The sequence below is a fragment of the Anguilla anguilla genome, chromosome 4 (assembly GCF_013347855.1).
Source record: "Anguilla anguilla isolate fAngAng1 chromosome 4, fAngAng1.pri, whole genome shotgun sequence".
Taxonomy (NCBI): domain Eukaryota; kingdom Metazoa; phylum Chordata; class Actinopteri; order Anguilliformes; family Anguillidae; genus Anguilla; species Anguilla anguilla.
In genome coordinates this window covers 38,101,650-38,121,095 of record NC_049204.1, presented here as the reverse complement: position 1 = coordinate 38,121,095, position 19,446 = coordinate 38,101,650, and the positions used below count along the sequence as shown (strand labels likewise).

General features: G+C 42.5%; 1 protein-coding gene across 1 annotated transcript in view; it reads right to left on the bottom strand.

Annotated features, from left to right (window-relative positions):
* LOC118225426 (apoptosis regulator Bcl-2-like) overlaps positions 1–19,446 on the bottom strand; it is a 62,783-nt gene that overhangs the window by 18,605 nt on the left and 24,732 nt on the right. The gene's annotated exons all lie outside the window — the stretch shown is intronic.

The window sequence follows — 19,446 nt, the reverse complement described above, 5'->3', positions numbered from 1 at the left end:
ATGGGAAACTACCTTCCTGTCCAGCTGCTCCGGAATCCCACCTGAACAAGGCTGAGGCAATAATCACTCTCTCATGCAAATCAACGCTAATCTGTGCCATTTGGTTAATCTCTGAGGATTAGAGCTAATCAAGCAATTAACAGCTGTTGTACAGTGAATCATACAGTCATCCACTGTAATTGGCCATCACACATTTTAATGCCGTTCAATAGCTTAAAGCATTAAAATAAAACAACGAATGAACAAAAGAATTAATTAATCAAGGCTATGCAGCAGACGCACATTAACAGCATTGCATTAGTCAATTATCAACAAAAAAAGGACTCCTATTTTTCAGAATAGCCTACATGTCTGTGTGGGTGAAATCCCAAGATGTTTGAGCATTTGCAATTGGGAAAATCCTCCACCTTACCCGCCTCCCCCGCCAAGCCGCTGTCTTTGCCCATCAGCGAACACAACGATGGTGACAGCGACGGCACACAGACTGTGACACAGCCTGTGACAGAGGGGCAAAGTGTGTGGGCTTGACAGAGGAAGGGTGAAGGCCACTGTTTTATCAGGGCTGGCTTGGTAGCGCATTAGCATGGGAGGCAGCAGAGCATGGTAAATGAGGCGACGGGACGGCACCCTCCTTTTTGCTCGCAGCCTCCACTATAACAGTGGCAGGCAGCTCACAAGCTACGGCCGAGTAAAAAATAACATCCCCAGCGGACCTTCTTCATGATGGCTGCCAAGACAAGTGCTGAAGAGGTGTAAAAAAAGAGAATGAGCAAAAAAAAAGAAAAAAAACCTCTGGGGACAGAGAAACGAAAGAGAGAGACAGGGGGACATGCAAGGTTGGTGGTGGTCTGGGGTCCTGTAGGTCACCGTGGCCGTCTCCTGGGTAACGGAGCGCGGTGAGGCCGCTGGGGGAAGAGGGGCGGGGGCTGTGGCGCTGTCAGGGCTGTCACGGCGTGAGGACACCTGGAGACAGCGTCACATGACTTCTCTCCCCACGAGAGTGAGGAAGCACAGAGTGACAAGCGATGCGAGGGGGTGGGCGGGGGGGGGGGACGTGTGCAGTGGAGACTGTGACTCATTCGGCTTGCAAGAGCTTCATTTGCATCTGGTGAAACCCCTATGCGACACCTCGTTCAGATCTCAAGCTGCATCTCTGGTTTGTCCCCTGCTCGTGCCCCCAGACCTGTGACTTCGGTCGCTCAGTCCTTCAAATGCGAGGAGAAGTGCTGAAAAAAACACTGACTTGATTCTCGGCATAACCGTGCGAAAAAAGGCAGAGAGGCGTTTTTTTTGTTGCTCGGTGGTGCTTCATTGTGGTAGAGGCAAGAATGAATCATCCTGATGATGGTCCTCATCTCATCTCTCGAGACCAGGTGTGAACGAGTCAGGGCCATGCTGAAACAAACCTGATCTGTTTATCCGAGTCCTGTTTGTTGGAGCACTGAAAAAAAAGAGAGCGTCGTAAAAATATTCCCTATTCCCTCCCCAACTCTCTCCCTTCTCTCTTCCACACCCTCCCCATCTCCCTCCCTCGCTCCCCCTCTCTCTCTCCTCCTCGGTACGTGAAACGCATGCACTCGGCAGGTCTTAAAGGGAGCGCGCTCCGTCTCAGCCTTCTCAGATGTGCAGGCGACCCAGTGGACCCACGCCGCAGGTCCTCCTGAGGTTCCCGGGAGATCTCGGGTTCCCGCCGAGCGAGAGCCCCGCCCCGATCTCCCGAGACCGGAGACCGCTCGCGCGGTACCCGCCCTTCGAGACCGCAGGACTCGTCACCGGTCTCAGCCACCGCCGCCTCTCCCCGGTGCAGTAACGCGTCCTCTTTCACGGGCACTGCATCTCCCTTCTGAGACGCGCCAGCCGTCACCCAGACTTTAATTTCTCCCGCGACTCCCGCGCGAGGCTGCCATCAAAGAGCGAGTTGAGGCTTTGAAGAAGCCAGCTTGTACCCTCCCCTCTCCCCTTCCTAAAATAGATTTGGCAGTTTGAGGCTGCAGAGGGGAACTCTGAATCCGGGTAAAAGCTGGACCATTTTGCAGATACCACATCATGCATCCATGTGGACTGAACATTACAATAACCCTGTCTCCATCTGAGCAGATGGTAGTCATGTTCTCACTCCATGACTCATAATGTGGGGACATGTTTCCACCAAAAATTACCCCAGGGAGGCAAATCTCCAGAAAATTGGGTCAGAGGTCAAGAACTCTACAACCTCCAGAAAGCATCGCTTCACATCCAGGGTAAAAAAATTTACCTATTCATTCAAACCAAAACATTTAAGGAACAAAGGAACTAGTGTGTTATTTAAAAAGTGCATTTCTGGTTACGCAGTAAAAAAAGACCCTTTGGATACACGCGGATATTCACCTGAGGGTGTGGTCATTACACACGGTCATCTCACATGAAAAAAAATCAGCACTGTAAATCCAAAGCATACATAGACGGGTTCAGTTTAGTCACTTTCAAACGTAAATGAATTCCATTCCATATCCATTGGCTGAACTGGACTATAACCCCCGGATTTAATAAAATCTGCCTTATCATCTTAGGGTAAATACTATTCTATAAAAAAAATCCCAGATTAATGCAGTGCAGTATATTAAAGCAAAATTACCTTTCCATTTAGAGGATATAACAGTATGTGTAGTTGAATCCAAGTTGTGACTGTTTGGTAGAACTTCATTACTGGCTCTCCAAGGGTTTGAAAGTCTCAGAGTGAGATCTAGATTGCCAGCGCTCTTGTTGAGAAAGCAGGTAAACGTGCTCAAGCGTTGCCGGGACATTGTCGTCAGGAGAGAAGCTCAGGTGAAAGAGCAGCGCCGCATTGTTCCGCGCAAGGCCCGTGTACCGCGCCGGCCCCTTTCATCAATCCCTTCCATGAAACATGACGCCCATTCGCCCTTTTAAATGGAGTCCCTTTTATGGCTTGATTGAACGATTAAATTATTTAATATCCTGCTTTGTGCATTGATCTCCACAACCCCCCTCCCCCCCAGCTTCCGTTATCCTGTTACAAACAAAAGGGTTTATTAACTTTCTTACTCAAGGGATTTCTGATTGTGGTGCTGGGGAGGGGGAGAAGGGGGTGGAAGGGGACAGTACCATTTCTCATAAACCGCGGTAGATTTATGGGGAATCTTCATTGCCCGAAGCCTTTGTCCAGGGTTCTGATTCTGTACTACAGACTAGTACACTACTATGTACTATTAGTACATATAATAGACAGAACAACTCTACAGTGAGGTTTGGACTGCCCTCTTCAATTCAGACCACAGGTTTCTGAAAGGGTTTAAGTCCTGACACTGAGCTGAGTTGCAAAAAACTGATTTTGTGGTATGTTCCACAAAAATCACACAAAATTCATTCCACAGTATTGATTTTGAGGTACATACCACTAATTATCTAGTCAGGAGGGCCACCTATAGCCAAGCCTCAGCCTCCTGGAAGAGACAACCAGGTTTTTGGCTAAGTTGTCCCGGTACTTGGTGGAATTCATTATGTCACTGATCTTAACAAGGGCCCCCGGACAACTGCCAAAAAAACAGGCCCAAAGCATCAATGTTCCACCAGCACATTTGGAAGCAGGTATGAGCTGCTTTTCCATGTTACCTCTTTTGGTGCCAAGCATGCTGATGGTCTGCAGAACCAAATTTTGGTCTCAGTACACAATTCCAGCCATAGTTCCAAAAAATGCCGCCAGATGCTTAATTTAAAAAAGATTTTGCCCTTAGCAAGGGCTTTCTTCATGTAACCACTGCAAAGAGCCTGTTGTAATGTAGCTGATATTTATAGGCCTAATTGTATTACAATAAATGTATATCTTTTCCCATATTTATTTTCTGGACTCTCATTCACTGATGATGCAGGATCCAAACTGTACATTGTGCTACGCACATAAGGAATGACTGAATCATCAAATTTGTAAAAGCAATATTTTCTGAGACCAGACAAACTAAAGTTTTGTTTTGTTTTCCTCAGAAAGCCAATCGGCAAACGCTGTGTGAAAAACGGCCATCCATTCATGAACTCATAATTGATGTTTACTTGCGACGCTTATGCATAATTTAAGGCGCTCTGTAAATACACACACTCGTATTACCGTTTCAAATGCATTAAATATTCATCAAACAAGGAGTTAAGATGGTGTTACATCCTGTTCATCAAATGTGTCAAGGAATCTCCCTCAGGGGGTTTATTTCCAGTAAAATGTACACATAATGGCAGGAGGAAAACGGATGGCAATCTATTTTCACAGGACATGAAAAGTTTTCTCTTTAATACGTAGATGACCCTTGAGTACATGGAACAGAGGAAGGTATGGTGACATGGAGGAGTCGGAGCACATCGCTGGAGCTGGAGCTGTGAACCAGATTAAAACACTTAGATGATGAATTCACATTCAAACCGGATCAAGCTAGATCTCACTCATGTCATCCCCCTGCAGACACTTCATGTGATCCTGATATGACGTAAACAATGATGACAACAACAAAAAAATACCGTAACCACTTGAAATCAATTAGAGCAGTGGGTCCCAATCCTTCTGAGAACAAAACCCACTTTATGTGAGAATATGTTTATATGACTCATCCCTTAATAATATTTTGCCAGACTGATGTAAGATCGTGGAATGAAAATGTTACTGCAGTGCATTCAAAAATAAGTTTCAATTTGACTGGCGAGAAAGCCGAAGTGCATCATATACAGTAAGTGTAAAACTGCGTAATCATGTGACAAATTTCAGGCACTCCCACTGGCCGAGAGAGGCTCCTGTCCCACAGGCCTGGTGCCAGTGCTTTCCAGCTTCAGCGTCACCCAGCAGCCACTCATGCCCATCTGAAATGGGATGGTTGGTTCGGAAGTTGGCGGGTGCAGGTGTAGTGGCTGCCGTAAAGGTCGCAGGAAGCCTCGTCTCCGTGGCATATCCCTTGTTGCTACGGAAAGTTGGTGTTTGGGGCAGAATCCTGAAATGCCCAGTGCTATTTATAAACGATGGCACAGACACAATTCAATAAAGGAGCAGAGGGAGAGAAAAGGCCATTAAGGCCAGTGATGACGAGCGGGCGCGGTGAGGGCCTGGTACAGCGAATGAGAGCGAGTGAGTCATCGCTTTTTGCCGCACAGGCAGGCAATGCAATGCGGCAGCGGAAGTCTACATAACCCCCCCCCCCCCCAAAAAAAAAGCCATCGCCACCCACTGCTCGGCCAAACGAGTGGATTTACGACTAGCGCCCCAGAGCAGCGCCATAGGTCTGACATTCATATAAGGAAATGGGGATTAAGTGTTATGGAGGAGGCCAATTGCATTACACTAGTATTAGCAGTGTTATAAAAGAGAAACCACGCATTACCATACCATTAACATCATTATGAGGAGAAGCTATACATTATCATAGGATTAGTATTGTTATGAAGAAAAAAACCATGCACTACCATTGCATTTGTATTGTTATTAGAATCCATACATTGCCATAGCATTAGAATCATTATAAAGATAAACCCATACACTATTGTGGTGCAGGCCTAAGAACTGTTATGTATATGAGAAACTGAACATTTTCACAGTATTAGGAATGTTATACAGGAGACCACGGATTACCATAGTATTAGCATTACTATAAAGGATAAACTAAAAAATTCTGTAGCAAGAGCATTGGAAGAAATAAGTAACCTTACATTATCATTGCATTATCATTATTTTATGGAGAAACCACACAATACCGTAGCATTAGAATAACTATAAAGGACAAACCTTTGCCACCACAGCGCTAGCACCAAAACCATACATTAACATAGCATTAGCATAATTCAGAGGTAGAAACCATGCACCATTTGGATGGAGTGAAGATCAAGGGGCAGGGATCATCCCCGGCCTAGACTCATGGGAAACTCACAGCGGCTCACTCAAGATTTCCCGAGAGGAAGGCTCAGCACTTTCACTAATGAGAGGGAATCCAGGGTGTTTCACAGCTAAATAAAACCCAGGGAGAAGTGCTTGCTTGGATATACTGTAGCAAGTATCCATAAACAAGCCCCGTCGGGTCCTGGGGCACATCCAACGTCCAACCAAGAACACTCCCAGGGGTTCTTATTTAAATACGTGCAATTTTTCCCCCAAGCAAAGATAACATTCATTTAAAGCCCCGATGAGAAACAAATGATGTTCTAAGCGAGAAACATCACAGTCCCTTTAGTGACTTTTTAGTGACTCTGAATACACCGCTGTTGGGGGATTCAGAAGTGCTCTCCTGAAGGTCATGGTGTTCTGTGAGAGGCGGCTTGCAATGAGCTGTACATCTGTTTTCCCTGAACCAGTGAATCTGTACTATAACACGTCCACTGTGTGCGCTGCCTGGAAATGAGAGCGACGAGCTAACTGGAAAATTTCTTGAGTGGAGCACCACACACAGACGGGAAAACACGCAGAGCTCTGCTGGGTATAATTAGGGGGAGAGAGTGAAATGTGACAAAACAGGAAAGAGAAACTCCGAACAGGTCTGGCTTGAAAGGCTGAGACAACATTTCGCTTGAGGGGACAAGGGGGGTCTGGTTGAATCAGCAATTCTGTCAGCAGCATATCTCTCTCACTCTCTCTCCTCCGTCTTCTAAATGAAGCAAATAACGGTGTGCTGAATTTCACCCACCATTGAGAGAGTCAATATTGTTCCTTTATCGTTCAATAAGTTCCATTAGCAGGGATAAACCCTCGTCAGAGGCCTGTCCGGTGCTCGATGCTCTTATCAATACCTGTCTGACAAGCACATTGATTGTTGAGAGGAGGAGGCTGCCTGTTGTTTTTCTGGGTCCGTATTGATGTTCCTCACAAATTCCACATGCAGGTACTCGATAGCTGACCATTGTTTACAGATGTGCCACCACATCCCTTCCACTTTTAAAGGGATACCACAGTTTAAAATGTAGAATGTTCTGCAGGGAACACTATTTTGCTATTTTGCAAGTGTGGTAAGCTCATGTCTGAACCCCAAATCCCCCTCGCCGGAAATTTGCAGACAACGTTATCAAAACATCAGATGTTGACCACTTAGCTCTATGCCATATTTTGCATCTTTACAAAACACTGTATATGGTAAATCCCAAAGTCATGTGAAAGACATAAATGCAGTGGAAATGTCTTTGTTTTAAAAAACAGATAAAGAAACCGTTTTAAGCATAAGTTCTAAGTTTATTTCCTACGGCGCCGCAGGACTGCCGCCGTGGGCTATGCGCCGCAAATTGTGGTCACTCACTCACTCACTCACTCACTCGCTCACTCACTCACGGACGACCTTTGGAGGCTCATGCGCAGGAGGTTCGCCGTGGGTCTGGATGGTTTAGTGTTTGTTTTTAAAAAAAGAAGAAAAAAAGGAACTTCAGCAGCACTTGTATTGCATGCTTTTTTGCGATCATATTGCCTTTATACGCATCATTTGTGTTTTGCCCATGAACGTGTTGAACTCCCTGCTTACCACAACTCATTTACCATATGAAAGAACAGCCTAAACCATTCCATTAAAGAATGCGACTCTTTGTTCTTTGTTAATTCAACCCATGAAATTTCTGCAGTGGAAATGGATTGCGATGGGCTACCGCTGTCTAGCTCACTGCACAGATGAGATCTACCACAGCTTACAAAAAAAACCCCACAGTTCAAGAAGACACACATGCCACAGTGCATAGAGTAAGGCAGCCAAAGAGAAATGGAGCTCCCACACTTTCTCAAAGAGGGAATACCTTTGCCCAGAGCATTCACCAAATTACAGTAGGTTAGCACCTGCCGTCTATTTCAGGCTGCAAGGCTCACATCGGGCCTTTCAATCTTCTAAACACTCTTTGATTCTCTGAAAAATAAAATTCTGTTAAGACTCCCAGGCTCAGCCCAGGAGGATGAGGGTCGGCCATTCCACAGGCAGAGAAACCGTGCGCCCACTTGTTTCCAATTAGAATGCGTTGCCCTCATCAAAATGGGAGGTTGTGCAAAAACCGCTGCATTGCTGGGGCTTGGGTCTGGAGACACTTTGTTGTATCCCAAATTATCTCCTTAACTTATAGCTCAGAAGATCAAAGTAACAAACAAACTGAATGAATGAATGAATGAATGAGTGAATTAATGAATTTTAAATCATAACCGTTTACAAGCAGTATGTATGCAGGTGTTTAGAAGGGTGAATGCAACTGGACCGTTTATTAGGCAGTAGGATTACATTTCAAGTTTTTTTTTTTTTTTTTAAACACAGAAAGAAAAAAGTCTGCATTGTGTCTATAAATTACAGACATAAACATTTACCCATTGACTAAAACCAAACATGAAATCTGAAAGTTCTCAGCAAGAAAGTTGTTTAGAAATGTTTGAATTTTTTATTATTCTACCAGTGGTGAAATGATCCTCAATGCAAATGGGTACGGAAATTTTTGAAAGGTTTTTCTTTCAAAAATTAAAATATGGTTTGCCTTGAAACCTAGGTGGGATCGTGCTAACAAAACAGATACGAGACAGAGATCAAAGGAAGCAGTCCTGAGGGACTTGCCTCTGCCCCCTGCAAGTTAACCTGGTCTTGCTGCACAAAACAGGAGACAGCAGCAGAATAGCTCTAAAGATGACGTACAAGTACGTGAAGATTCACTCCTTACTCCGGCTGCAGCTTACCCACACGGGCGCGATTTCCCCTGCGATTCTTTCACGGCTCTTGGGAGGATGTCTTTCAGAATTTGCATAATGGATCCGTACGCGGGGGCTCGGGGCTGGCGATTTGAGAGCTTTGTTTTGGTCTCCATGGTACGGTAAAGAAGAGAAGAGCTAAGCAAGTAAACACAGACACGGAAGGCGTTCAGGTCTCAGCAGGCGCACAACGGAGTGTCAAGCATTTTGATTTCCGCGTCCCTGCAATGTCGAGCGCGCAGATTGGTCGAGGCAAACGAAATACAATGTACTTACGGCTGCTGTGCGAGTCACGCGTTGCCCCTGCTGCTGCTAAGATTACTGCAGTTCATGTTGCAGTTAATTACCGCGCTATTGCTGTGAGGGTTTTATTGATATTTCTTTTCCTTTGTAGTTGTGCCAGGTAACCCGCAGAATACAGAGTGATATCTAGAATAGCACTGAAAACAGCAGGAGGAGAGAGGCCGTGCTGTAAGTACAAAGTCCCTGCCTGAGGCAATTCACCGTACAATGACCCTGCATTGAAGAAAAAAAGTGGGGATTCTCATCTGAGGCCATACATGTCTGTGACTATATCTGACCAACAGAAAACAGAAGGATTATGTAATATGCAAAGAAGCAGCCAACTTCCATAAACAGAGCTTCCACCAGAGAAGAAGCTGCAAGTAGCCCTGCATCAAAACTACTTACTGGGAATTTTGCAATACATTCAAGGTATAGGCCTAGCTGTAACATTTTCCTACAGAAATCAAAGCAGCAAGAAATTCAAAGCGATGAAATATGTAAAGGTGATGACCAGTTTTACATACAGCACTTATTTAGTCTACCTATTTCATTTCTTTTTTATTTATACTGAGCTTTTTAAAAATATTATTATATTAGAACAGTCAAAAACAAAAATAATTCAGTTTTACATATAATAATTAAAGATTTTCCAGTTAATAATCTTTTTACCCTATATAGCCAAAACAAACTTGCCACAACATTTAGCTCAAATACACAAATAAATACATTTCAAGGAATGAAGACAGCATTCCCAGTGCACAGCAATTTGAGGCCAGTTTTCAGGGTTTTACTGCAGTACATGCAGGGAGCACTCTGATTGGAAGGTGACTGCAGGTGGATTCAGCTCAGAGCACTAGCCTGCTTCTGCTAACACCTGTAATGGATCAAAATGCTGTGTGCCAAAAGAGCCGTTTCAATTCCTGAAAGTAAAGAAAATAAGTTAAAAGACAAGATTGGAGAGGCACATGGAAAAGAGTATGTGGCAAGTGGAGACCCATACTCTGTATTACTGTATACAAACAGTTCTTACTGTACCAACCCAACAATCACCCACCATTTCATTATGTCAGTCATGAAGGGGAGGGTAGGTGGGTATAAAGGATTACAGTACATGCTGATGGCGTCTCTACTATGAGATGAGGAAGCACGTGCCACCACATTCAAAACTCAGTCAACAAAAGTTTAATTTTAAGAAAGCTACGCACACACACAAAACAAATAAAACAAGGTCTAAGGAAGTGGGCAGATAAGATAAGCTACAAAACCCACATGTCGAAAACCTGAGGGTGTTTTCCAAGAAAATAATTCAGTTCACTTGAGAACTCTAGAAAAAAAGTGTAGAAGAAGTTTAACTTGAGAGGCAACTTTATTGAATGCTGAACAAAATGATGATGTTTCCCCAGGAGTAAAGAACACAGAATAGCATTGGTGGTTTGAGAGTGCTGTATTTTTCCATTAGAAGTCATTCATAAGTTGTGTGACATCATTTTTACATTTTCTAGGGTATCTTTGGAAAAGTAATGGCAAACTATGTCTAAATGACAGCATTCATTGTGGAAGTTACTTTTGTTTTCAGAAACAAACCCCTTACGGTATCAGACAGCCATATCAAAACCAAGCAACACAATGTGAAATGCCACATTTACTCATTTCTACAGAAAGGTTTTTAATTGCAACTCTCAAAATGCTTCTGTGCATTTCATAAATTTCTATTTCACACCAATGCAAGCATATTCATGTGCAGGTATGAGAGTGCCATGTGATTTCTCTTTAATCTTGCTAAATGTCATACTTTTATTCTCTGGAAACCTCACCCCAGTTCTTAGAATGTAAGTATTCACCACAACCGGTATTCTTAGAGACAGGGCAGCCATTGGATACGTCTATAGCAGTCACTAAATTTAGACTGTTGAGAACTCGCCTCTATGCGTCTCTAACTCCTTTCATTTATACATTTGCAGTATTTAAAATGTTGACTTATGATGCAGTAAAGTCATAACCAGGACCAGCATTTAACTCATTCAAAAAAATAGTAATAATAACTGAGCAACAAAACTAGACTGCTTTTCAGTGCAATCCATTTCTTTCCAAGGTATAAGCCGAGTGGAACTGAAGCTGGGATACTCAAACAGTTGTTTATTCATCAGTAAAAATGGAGCAGTATTAAGCCATCCTTTGAATTTAAAAGGGTTTAGTGTTCAGAGATAATTAAACTGTAACAGAGTACATATGAGTCCAATAAGGACCATATGTACTCTATAATAGTTCATTTAACACTGAACATTTTACTGTGTATGACATGAGAACTGCAGTGAATGAACATCCTAAATCACATGACAGTTGTTAGCTACATAGGCTAGTTGTTATAGGCCATACACTGTATATATATAGTACCCTCCAAAGGTATGGTAACAGTAGTGAAATTAGTATTTTTTTGCTATATACTAATTGGATCTGAGATCACAAGCTGAATAGGAGAGAAAAATACAGACAATCAGCTTTTATTTCATGGTATGTCTATATGTTTTACCAGCTGTGACAGGCAGCTGTTCTTGTGTCCCCCCATTTTCTGTGCAAAAGTAGGCTAATGAATGACTGATGGGTGTTCATTGTTTAGTTGTAGTAGTGAGTGTCTAGTCTAGGTTTTAACCTTTGTTTTCATCTGGAGAGATTATATTTGGAGTCAGGCATTCATCATACAGTAAAATGTTCAGTGTTAAATCCGTGTTTCATGAGCCTACGCTGTGCAAATTATTTGCATATACAATACTGCAAATGGACACACCTACTCCACCCACCCCAGGATGCATTTTTCAGAATTATGCAGTAGGCAGAGCCAGGCTGAAACAGTGAGTGCAATTACTCTTTAAGAAGAATAGCACAGAAACTGGGCATTTCAAGTAAAGCAGTTTGGAAAGTTTTGAAAAAGAAAGAAACCACTGTTGGACTCATAAATAAACACCGTACAGGATGGCCAAGAAAGATGACTGCATTGATGTTGATGACAGTAGAATCCAAAGAGCAAGTCAATGACATCACCAGCAGTCTCCAGAGGGCAGTGGTCAAAATACCATAATCCCCCATATGCACTTTGAGACATAAGACTTTGAGAGCAGAATTACGGAGGCTACAGTGCAAACCTCTCATCAGCAGCAAGAAACAAAAGGCAGGATTAGAATTCACCAACAAGCCAGAAGAGTTATGAAACAAAGTTGAGACCAACATAAACCTTGATGGAAACCCATAAGTGTAGAGAAAGGAAGGAGCAGCCCATGATCCAAAACACCTCCCTCATCTGTGAAATATGAAGGAGGTAGTGTCATGGCTTAGGCCTGTATGTCTGTTTCTGGAACAGGCTCCCTTGTCTTTATTTATGACGTAGCACAGGATGGCAGCAGTAGGATGATTTCGGAAAAGAACAGACAAATTTTGTGTGGCTATGCACAAACAAATTCCTCCAACCTCATTGGCCATTGCTTTATCCTGCAGCAAGAGAATGACCCCAAACATACTGTCTATGCAACCAAAGTATTCATCAATGGGAAAAAGTGGAAGGTTTTGGACTGGCAAGTCAGTCACCTGATTTAAATCCAATCAAGCATGCATTTCATTTGCTGAAGGGGAGACTGTAGACAGAAACCAAAACAAAGATCAGCTTCAGTGAAGGCCTGGAAAGGGATTTCCAAAGAAGATACCTAACAATTTCTGATGCCAATGGGTCACAGACTTGATTTATGGGCTATATAATCAAATTAAATTAAATTAAATTAAATTAAATATTAAACATCATTGCTCTGATTTAGGCTAATTTTAAGTTCATCCATTATCTCATGGAGGGACTCGACACAAAAACAGTGGTCTATAAAACGGTAAAACATACTGTATACGCATGTAAATGCCATGAAATAAACTGATCTGAAATCCAAATGCCTTAAGTGTATAGCAATACTAACAAATTTCACACTTCTAGACTCATACTATTTAGAGGGCACTGCATAAATATTTGTGTGTATGTGTGTGTGTCTCTCACACGTGCCTGCTGCCCTATGAATATCTAGGTGCTGAAAAGTCCAACTGAAACGGAAACGGTGGCATTATGAAAGCAAGGCTATAGAAGATATCGCATTACACTGAAGTCTGCCCGCAGCTTTTCTGCTCTATACAAGTCACTGGTGCGAATACATAGCCAGAATGTCGTAATCATTTCTCGAGAAATTCTTTGACAGGGAGAGCACATGCTCTTCAGACGTGCAAGTGATGATTGCGGTTTAGATCCCACCCCGCTGTTCAACTACTCTCCTTCCTGTGTTCTCTTTCTCCACACAAAGGGGCTAAATAAAGAAGAAAATAAATGGGGAAGGAAGGCAAAGTCTTGAGGGGAGGATTACAAGGTGATGTCACCATTTGGCTCTACCTTTCTTTTCCATGATACAGCCAGTAACTACTCCAGGAAGCTACTTGCAGCCAAAAGAGCGCACAACACGGTCAAACGTCTGGTTGCTAGGAGCTGGTTGCGGACAGCAAGGGGTGGGGTGGCGAATGGGGTACAGATGTAATAGGCTGGATACAGTCTGGAGCAGGAACCAAACAACCGGATTTCTCTGGCTTTGTGAGAGGAGGCAACCACACTGTCCCAAATGACCAAAACACACAAAACATGTTCCAGGCTTCCGTTAAAAGCTTTCATTGTGTGCCTGTCATTACGCAATGTTAACCATATGCCTTAACTTTTTAAAGTAGGCTTGACTGAGCTGTTACTAGTGTTGTTCACAAAAAGACAGTTCATTTTTTTTCTGGACAGCACCTCCAGCACCTTAATGGTCGACATATACGGTCTGCCCTCCCCCCCAAGGTAAACTAATCCTTTAACAAACAAAGCAGAAATATATTTTCGCTGACAGCTCAATGTACCCCCAGCAACAGCCAGGAAGCAATGCCTCTAAAACCATCAGGAAAGAAATAACTTTTCACTTCTTTTTTCTTTTTCATAAAAGATGATGGCTGATGTGACAACGCGAACTGGAGAGTGATAAAAACTAAGCAACTGCAGAGAGAGCAAGCTGAAAAAGCCTGTGATTCTCTTTAGCAGTTGACCATGGCCAATATATCGCCAAAGCCATGACCATGAAGAGATACAAAAGAAAACAAAGTTCCACACATTCAAACAACCTATCTGTTAACATTCATGCTACCAAAGACTTGGGGTCCATAGTATAACTGTAAGAGTACTCTGATCCGGATTTGAATATCTGGGCGTTTAAAAGACAAGGTAAAACTAATTTAGACGTGTTCTATTCAACAAACCATTTTTTAATCAATCTTTTCACATTGTGTGACACAAATTTGCGCTGCAATTAGAGCTTCATTGCAAAATCGATATGTTTCCATTTTCTTGTCACAGTATGATCTCAAAGCAAGTAAAATGGTAAATAGGAAACATTATGTGTGGCCCTTCTATCCTTCATTCACATTTGTCATCCCTCTCTCCAGCTCTGCCGCAGTTTTCCTGATATTGTGTTTGTTCTCTCTACACGAATGGCATTGATGGGCAGCTGTGCAGTTTCCTCAGAAAGAAATAAAAAATCTGAAGCAGGAAACTGTTGTGTCCTTGTGACCAGTTGAGGAGGAGGTCAGCTAACAGCCTGTCTGACTGTGGCAACATTTACTCGCCAAGGGTTTCTGGGTAATGCTTGGACACATGCACGGTTCCAATTAACTGCCTATAAAGTCTGTGAAACCACAAAGGCCAAAAAGAATGTTTGAGAAATGTGAAAGGATAAATAAATAAATACAAGGAAATGGTAATGACAATGAAGTGACAGTTTCCTGCTTCGTTTGTGGTTCCCTGTGACCAACTCGTCTTCTCATTTATATTTTCAGATGTTATTTTCTGCCTGGGATTCCCCCCAACTTATTGTGTTTGTCAGGCAGTGGCAGCCCAGAATCATTTCATAACACAGAAAACAAACTGAAGCTTGCAAGCTGAAAACAAAAAGGGGTCAAAAGTGAAAGTGACCAAAACAAATGCTGTATAGCAAAACAAATACCTTTGCCAACTGCTGCACTCAAACACATTATTTTTTGTGGCTATCCTCCATGAGCACTAACATATCTAAAGAGCAGTTTCAAGCTTTCAGCAAACTTGTTAGCTTGTATAGGACAGTTTGCTAGTTAAAAGCCACAAATTGAATGGGGGGAGGGTGTTGTCAACACCGGAATTGTGGAGCAGTTTGCTAACACTCATAACCATTAATAACAAGCTAACAATTACCTGTTTGAAGGAAGCCCCCCATAAACCCGCCTTTGTCTTACTTTGAAGTGGGTAGAGCAGATGCACAAAAAAACAGATTTTGCAGCAAACGAGATGCAGAAAGGTGTTCATATTTCTTCCTCACCTCCAGACTCACTTAATCGAAGCAACCGCCGAGTCTTGCATGTGTACGGTAGTGAATGCAGCCTCCAGACAGAGTGCATAACTGTACCAATTGCTGAAAATATGAAGCACAAATCCTACAACATTCCCTACAGTTCAAACGGTCTCAAAATTTTTGCAGTTGTGATTATGTGTTGTCGCTGTTTCCTGTCAAGATAAACAGAAAATATAGAATAATAATTTTTTCTAAATTAAGGGTCATTTGTTGGTAAAGTCAAAGGTGTCAAAAGTATGAGATATGACAATTACCTTATTCTCTAATACCTTGTCAGAATAATAAAATTTAATTTACCAGAATATTTGTTACTACACTTAGCTGTCTGAGTTGCTTATACAAGGAGCAACATGCCATCTCAGTGACAATTCTATCTCCATTTATTCTAGCAGAGATTCAGAGTCTGCCCACTAGCTCTGATCTTCCATCAATATCTTTTGGAGTCATTTAGAAAACACTTACCAGGATACATCTGAAAATCAAAATGCTCATGAGGTTCAATGAAATGATAAATCAGGCTTACTGTTCTGTTGGACAACCCACACATTTTGATGATAGTACCCTCAAGGTTCCCTCTCACCCACCACCCCACTGAGAGGGTGGTTTGGGGTGGGGTTAATTAGGCTGACCACAAGTCCTTTTTCCTGGACATTTCTTCTTTTTGGGAACAAAAATATTAATTGACGTGAATTCTAAATACCTAAAAATATTTTGGTTAGATTTAGCTTGTTCTATAGACCATAAATGAACAAATAAATAGTCTAGCATTATATTCATAACGCTCGCCCTCTCCTCTTTTAAAAAAATCCAATACATGGTCACCTCACTGTAAGAAACACAAGGTGTTTCTTACTTACTTAAATATTCCTGATTTTGCCACCTTGAAACTTTCTTTGATTAGGTTTGTCTCTGCCTATGCAAAACCAGCGCACCTGCACTACACAAAATTATTGGATATGTGCCTTGCTTCAAAGCTTGAACAGTTGCCACCTCAAATGAAGTGGTTATACAAGGACTTAAAATCCCTCTCGCTTCACTGGATTTTACCCATGGACTGTAGAAAAAATATGGACAAAGTGACTGTGACATCACCAAATGACTTCCATGGGCTTGTGAAAAGCGTTTTGAAACCGCGTTTTGTTTCGACGTGTTCTACAAATTGGATACAGAGACTGCGCAGTATAGGAAAAAGCGGGGAGACCCATATGTGCTCATTCGAATTTGACCGTATTGGTAGCATAGACTTACATTGAAACGGGCGGCTGAAAGGCCTATACTGGAGCCAATCGAATTGGTGCTAGTGAGCAATGTCATACGAATAACGTAATAGCGAAAATACCGGTATTTACCTTAGATAAACATTGGATCGTGTGGCCCCCCCTCGTGGTCGTGTGGCCCCCCCCAGCGGTTGTGGCCCTAAACAACCGCATAGACCATTTATGCCATGGGCCGGCCCTGAGCTTGGTTGTTCCCCTACAGGTTTTGGACACCAGTAAACATGATGGAACTGTGTAGGCACAGTCTGGAGCTGGACAGAAAGGGTGTGGGAGGCCTTACAACAGGCACGTGCTCCTCCTCAGAAGGCCCTCGACTTGTTTGCCACAGTCCGACTAAATGCTTTCACTAATGGTTCATTTTCAAAGTGAATCTTAAAGCTCATCTCAGTAAATCTTAAAATTGACTTCTCCCCTTAGAGACACACATGCTACAAGATAATTGCAAGTATATAACCTAGAACTACATTTATTTTTTCTTCTAATAGCCACTTGGTTTTCTTTTTTAACGACGGTGGCACTCTGAGTCTGAATTTTGAATGAGGGCATTCCTCATAGCTGCACATCTGCTTGCGATGGACAAAGTGATGAAAGACAGTAGAACTCACGCTCCTGAATGCACTGTGTGCCGTAGAGAATCAAAATGCAAGACCATCAGATGCTCAGCAGCTCACAACACTTGATCAGCCAAGTGGTAATAATAATAATAATAGTAATAATAATAATAATAATAATAATAATAATAATAATAATAATAATTTCATACAGGTAAACAAGCTGCACGACAGAATAAAAAGACAATACAAAACAAAGACAGGATAATTTCATATAAAATCAAATAAGTGAATAAAAATAATAAAAACGGAAAAGGAGGTAGGTAAAATCAACAAAAATTACATAAAAATATGTTATTGGTCAAGACTATTTTAGCAATGACAAAGCTTCAATTTTTTTGTGGAAACTGTGACATAGTTTTGGTGTAAACACAGAAAAGATTACTTCACTTCGGACATAATTCACCTTTGGAATACACAAGAGCTTTGCTTCAACTGATAAGTTCTGATTAGCATTGGTTAGCACATTTAGTCTGAAATAAACCCACATATGGGTAGAGCACCATTTTCAAAAGTAGCGCGTGTTGGACAGCACATGACAGAAAGCTGAAAAGGGCAAGGAAACTTCGCTTACTTGGTCACTCAAAGCAACAACTGCTTTTTGTGTAGAATAGTGTATAGGCTACTATTTCTCAGTGCTTCAGTGGCAAAGGAATTTCTTTTGGCAAAGCTTTCACAGAAAGTTCAGGGTCAGGGCTTCCTAACCGTGCGTTAATTACACACAAAGCAGCACTCCGGAGGCAGGTTAAAACTGCTGATGCGGCTTGATGGCTAGTGGTGGTGGTGTTGGGACAAGTAGCTATGCATACAAACCCAATGCGCTTGTTGTCAAACAAAAGCCCCTCGGTTACTCAAACACATGGCTTCCGTTTTGGCTTTGAATTACAAATAAAGGCCCAAAATGGCAACTTTCAAACCCTTCAGCATGCCTATGAGTCATAGTCAGTGCAGATGAGGGGAATGTCCCCATCAGCACCGTGCAGGATTTGGGAGGGTTCTGTTTATTTTGGTGTTGCAGATGAGTCATCACTGGTGGCAGTCAGGCATTTAAAGAATTTTAACCCCTTCCTTCTCGGCCTGGGGCCAAGAGGGACAAACTCACGGGCATAGATCGTGGGGCGGGATGGGGGTTGCGCAGATCCAGCTGCACTGTTTCGTTTGCTTGGTGCATCTGTCCCTGCCCAGACTACCAGGCCAAATGCCTTCACACAACAGGTATCACTGGGACCTGGCTACAGGCAGCCTAAAGCCATTTAGCTTTCAGCCAGGACTACGCATATTTCATTACTGAGAGATTTACTCAGGGGCACAGCCACTTCCAGAACCGCCGTGTGTTTAAGTCTTTTGCTGTTGGGGGGGGGGGGGCACCGTTTAAGTAAACTGAGTCCAATCACTGGGGACAGAATGTCAAAGATGCTTCATTGTGTCAAGTCAATATGCTCCAAAGCTATGCAGTGAATTCTGGGAGACATATCACTAGGCAGAATCAGCACAAGACACTAACACTGCAGAAGGCTGACAACTTAATGATTAAGGTTCCGAGCAGACTTACCATATCAAGGGCAACATATACTGCTTGCAATGTTTCGATACGCATCTACGCATGATTCAAACGGTGTAATGTTAATACCCCCTGCGATATTATACTTAAACTTTCTGGTTACTAGAAATTATTATACAAGTCCAGACCCCAAGAGCCATACAACTGACTGAACTAGAGTGTTTTTGTTTGTGTGAGTGTGTGTGTGTGCATGTGTGTGTGTGCGAGAAGACAGAAAGTGTGATCAGAGTTTATACAGATCGCTTGTAAGCGACACAGAGCAGAACAAAGAGCAAAAAAAAATTGTGCGAAATGCCATGCCTACTGAGCGGAATTTCCTTGTGTCACAGCGAAACAATCTATCACTGTATACTAAGCACAATGGTGGCACACATCACACCAGAACAAAAAGCAAACGCGTCGACTACAAAAGAAATCAACGTCGTTTTTGAAACCAAAAAAAAACCTTCTTCACAATCAAAAAAATTCCAAAACACAATGTGATTCTTGAGCTGCAGAGAAGTAAAAAAAAAAAAAAAAATTAAACAAACAAAAACAAAAAGAAGCGTGAATGACATCTGTCACGAAAACATTCTGTGAAACTTCTTCAGAGCGAACGTTTCTAACGAAAAGCAAGAAAGGAAACACA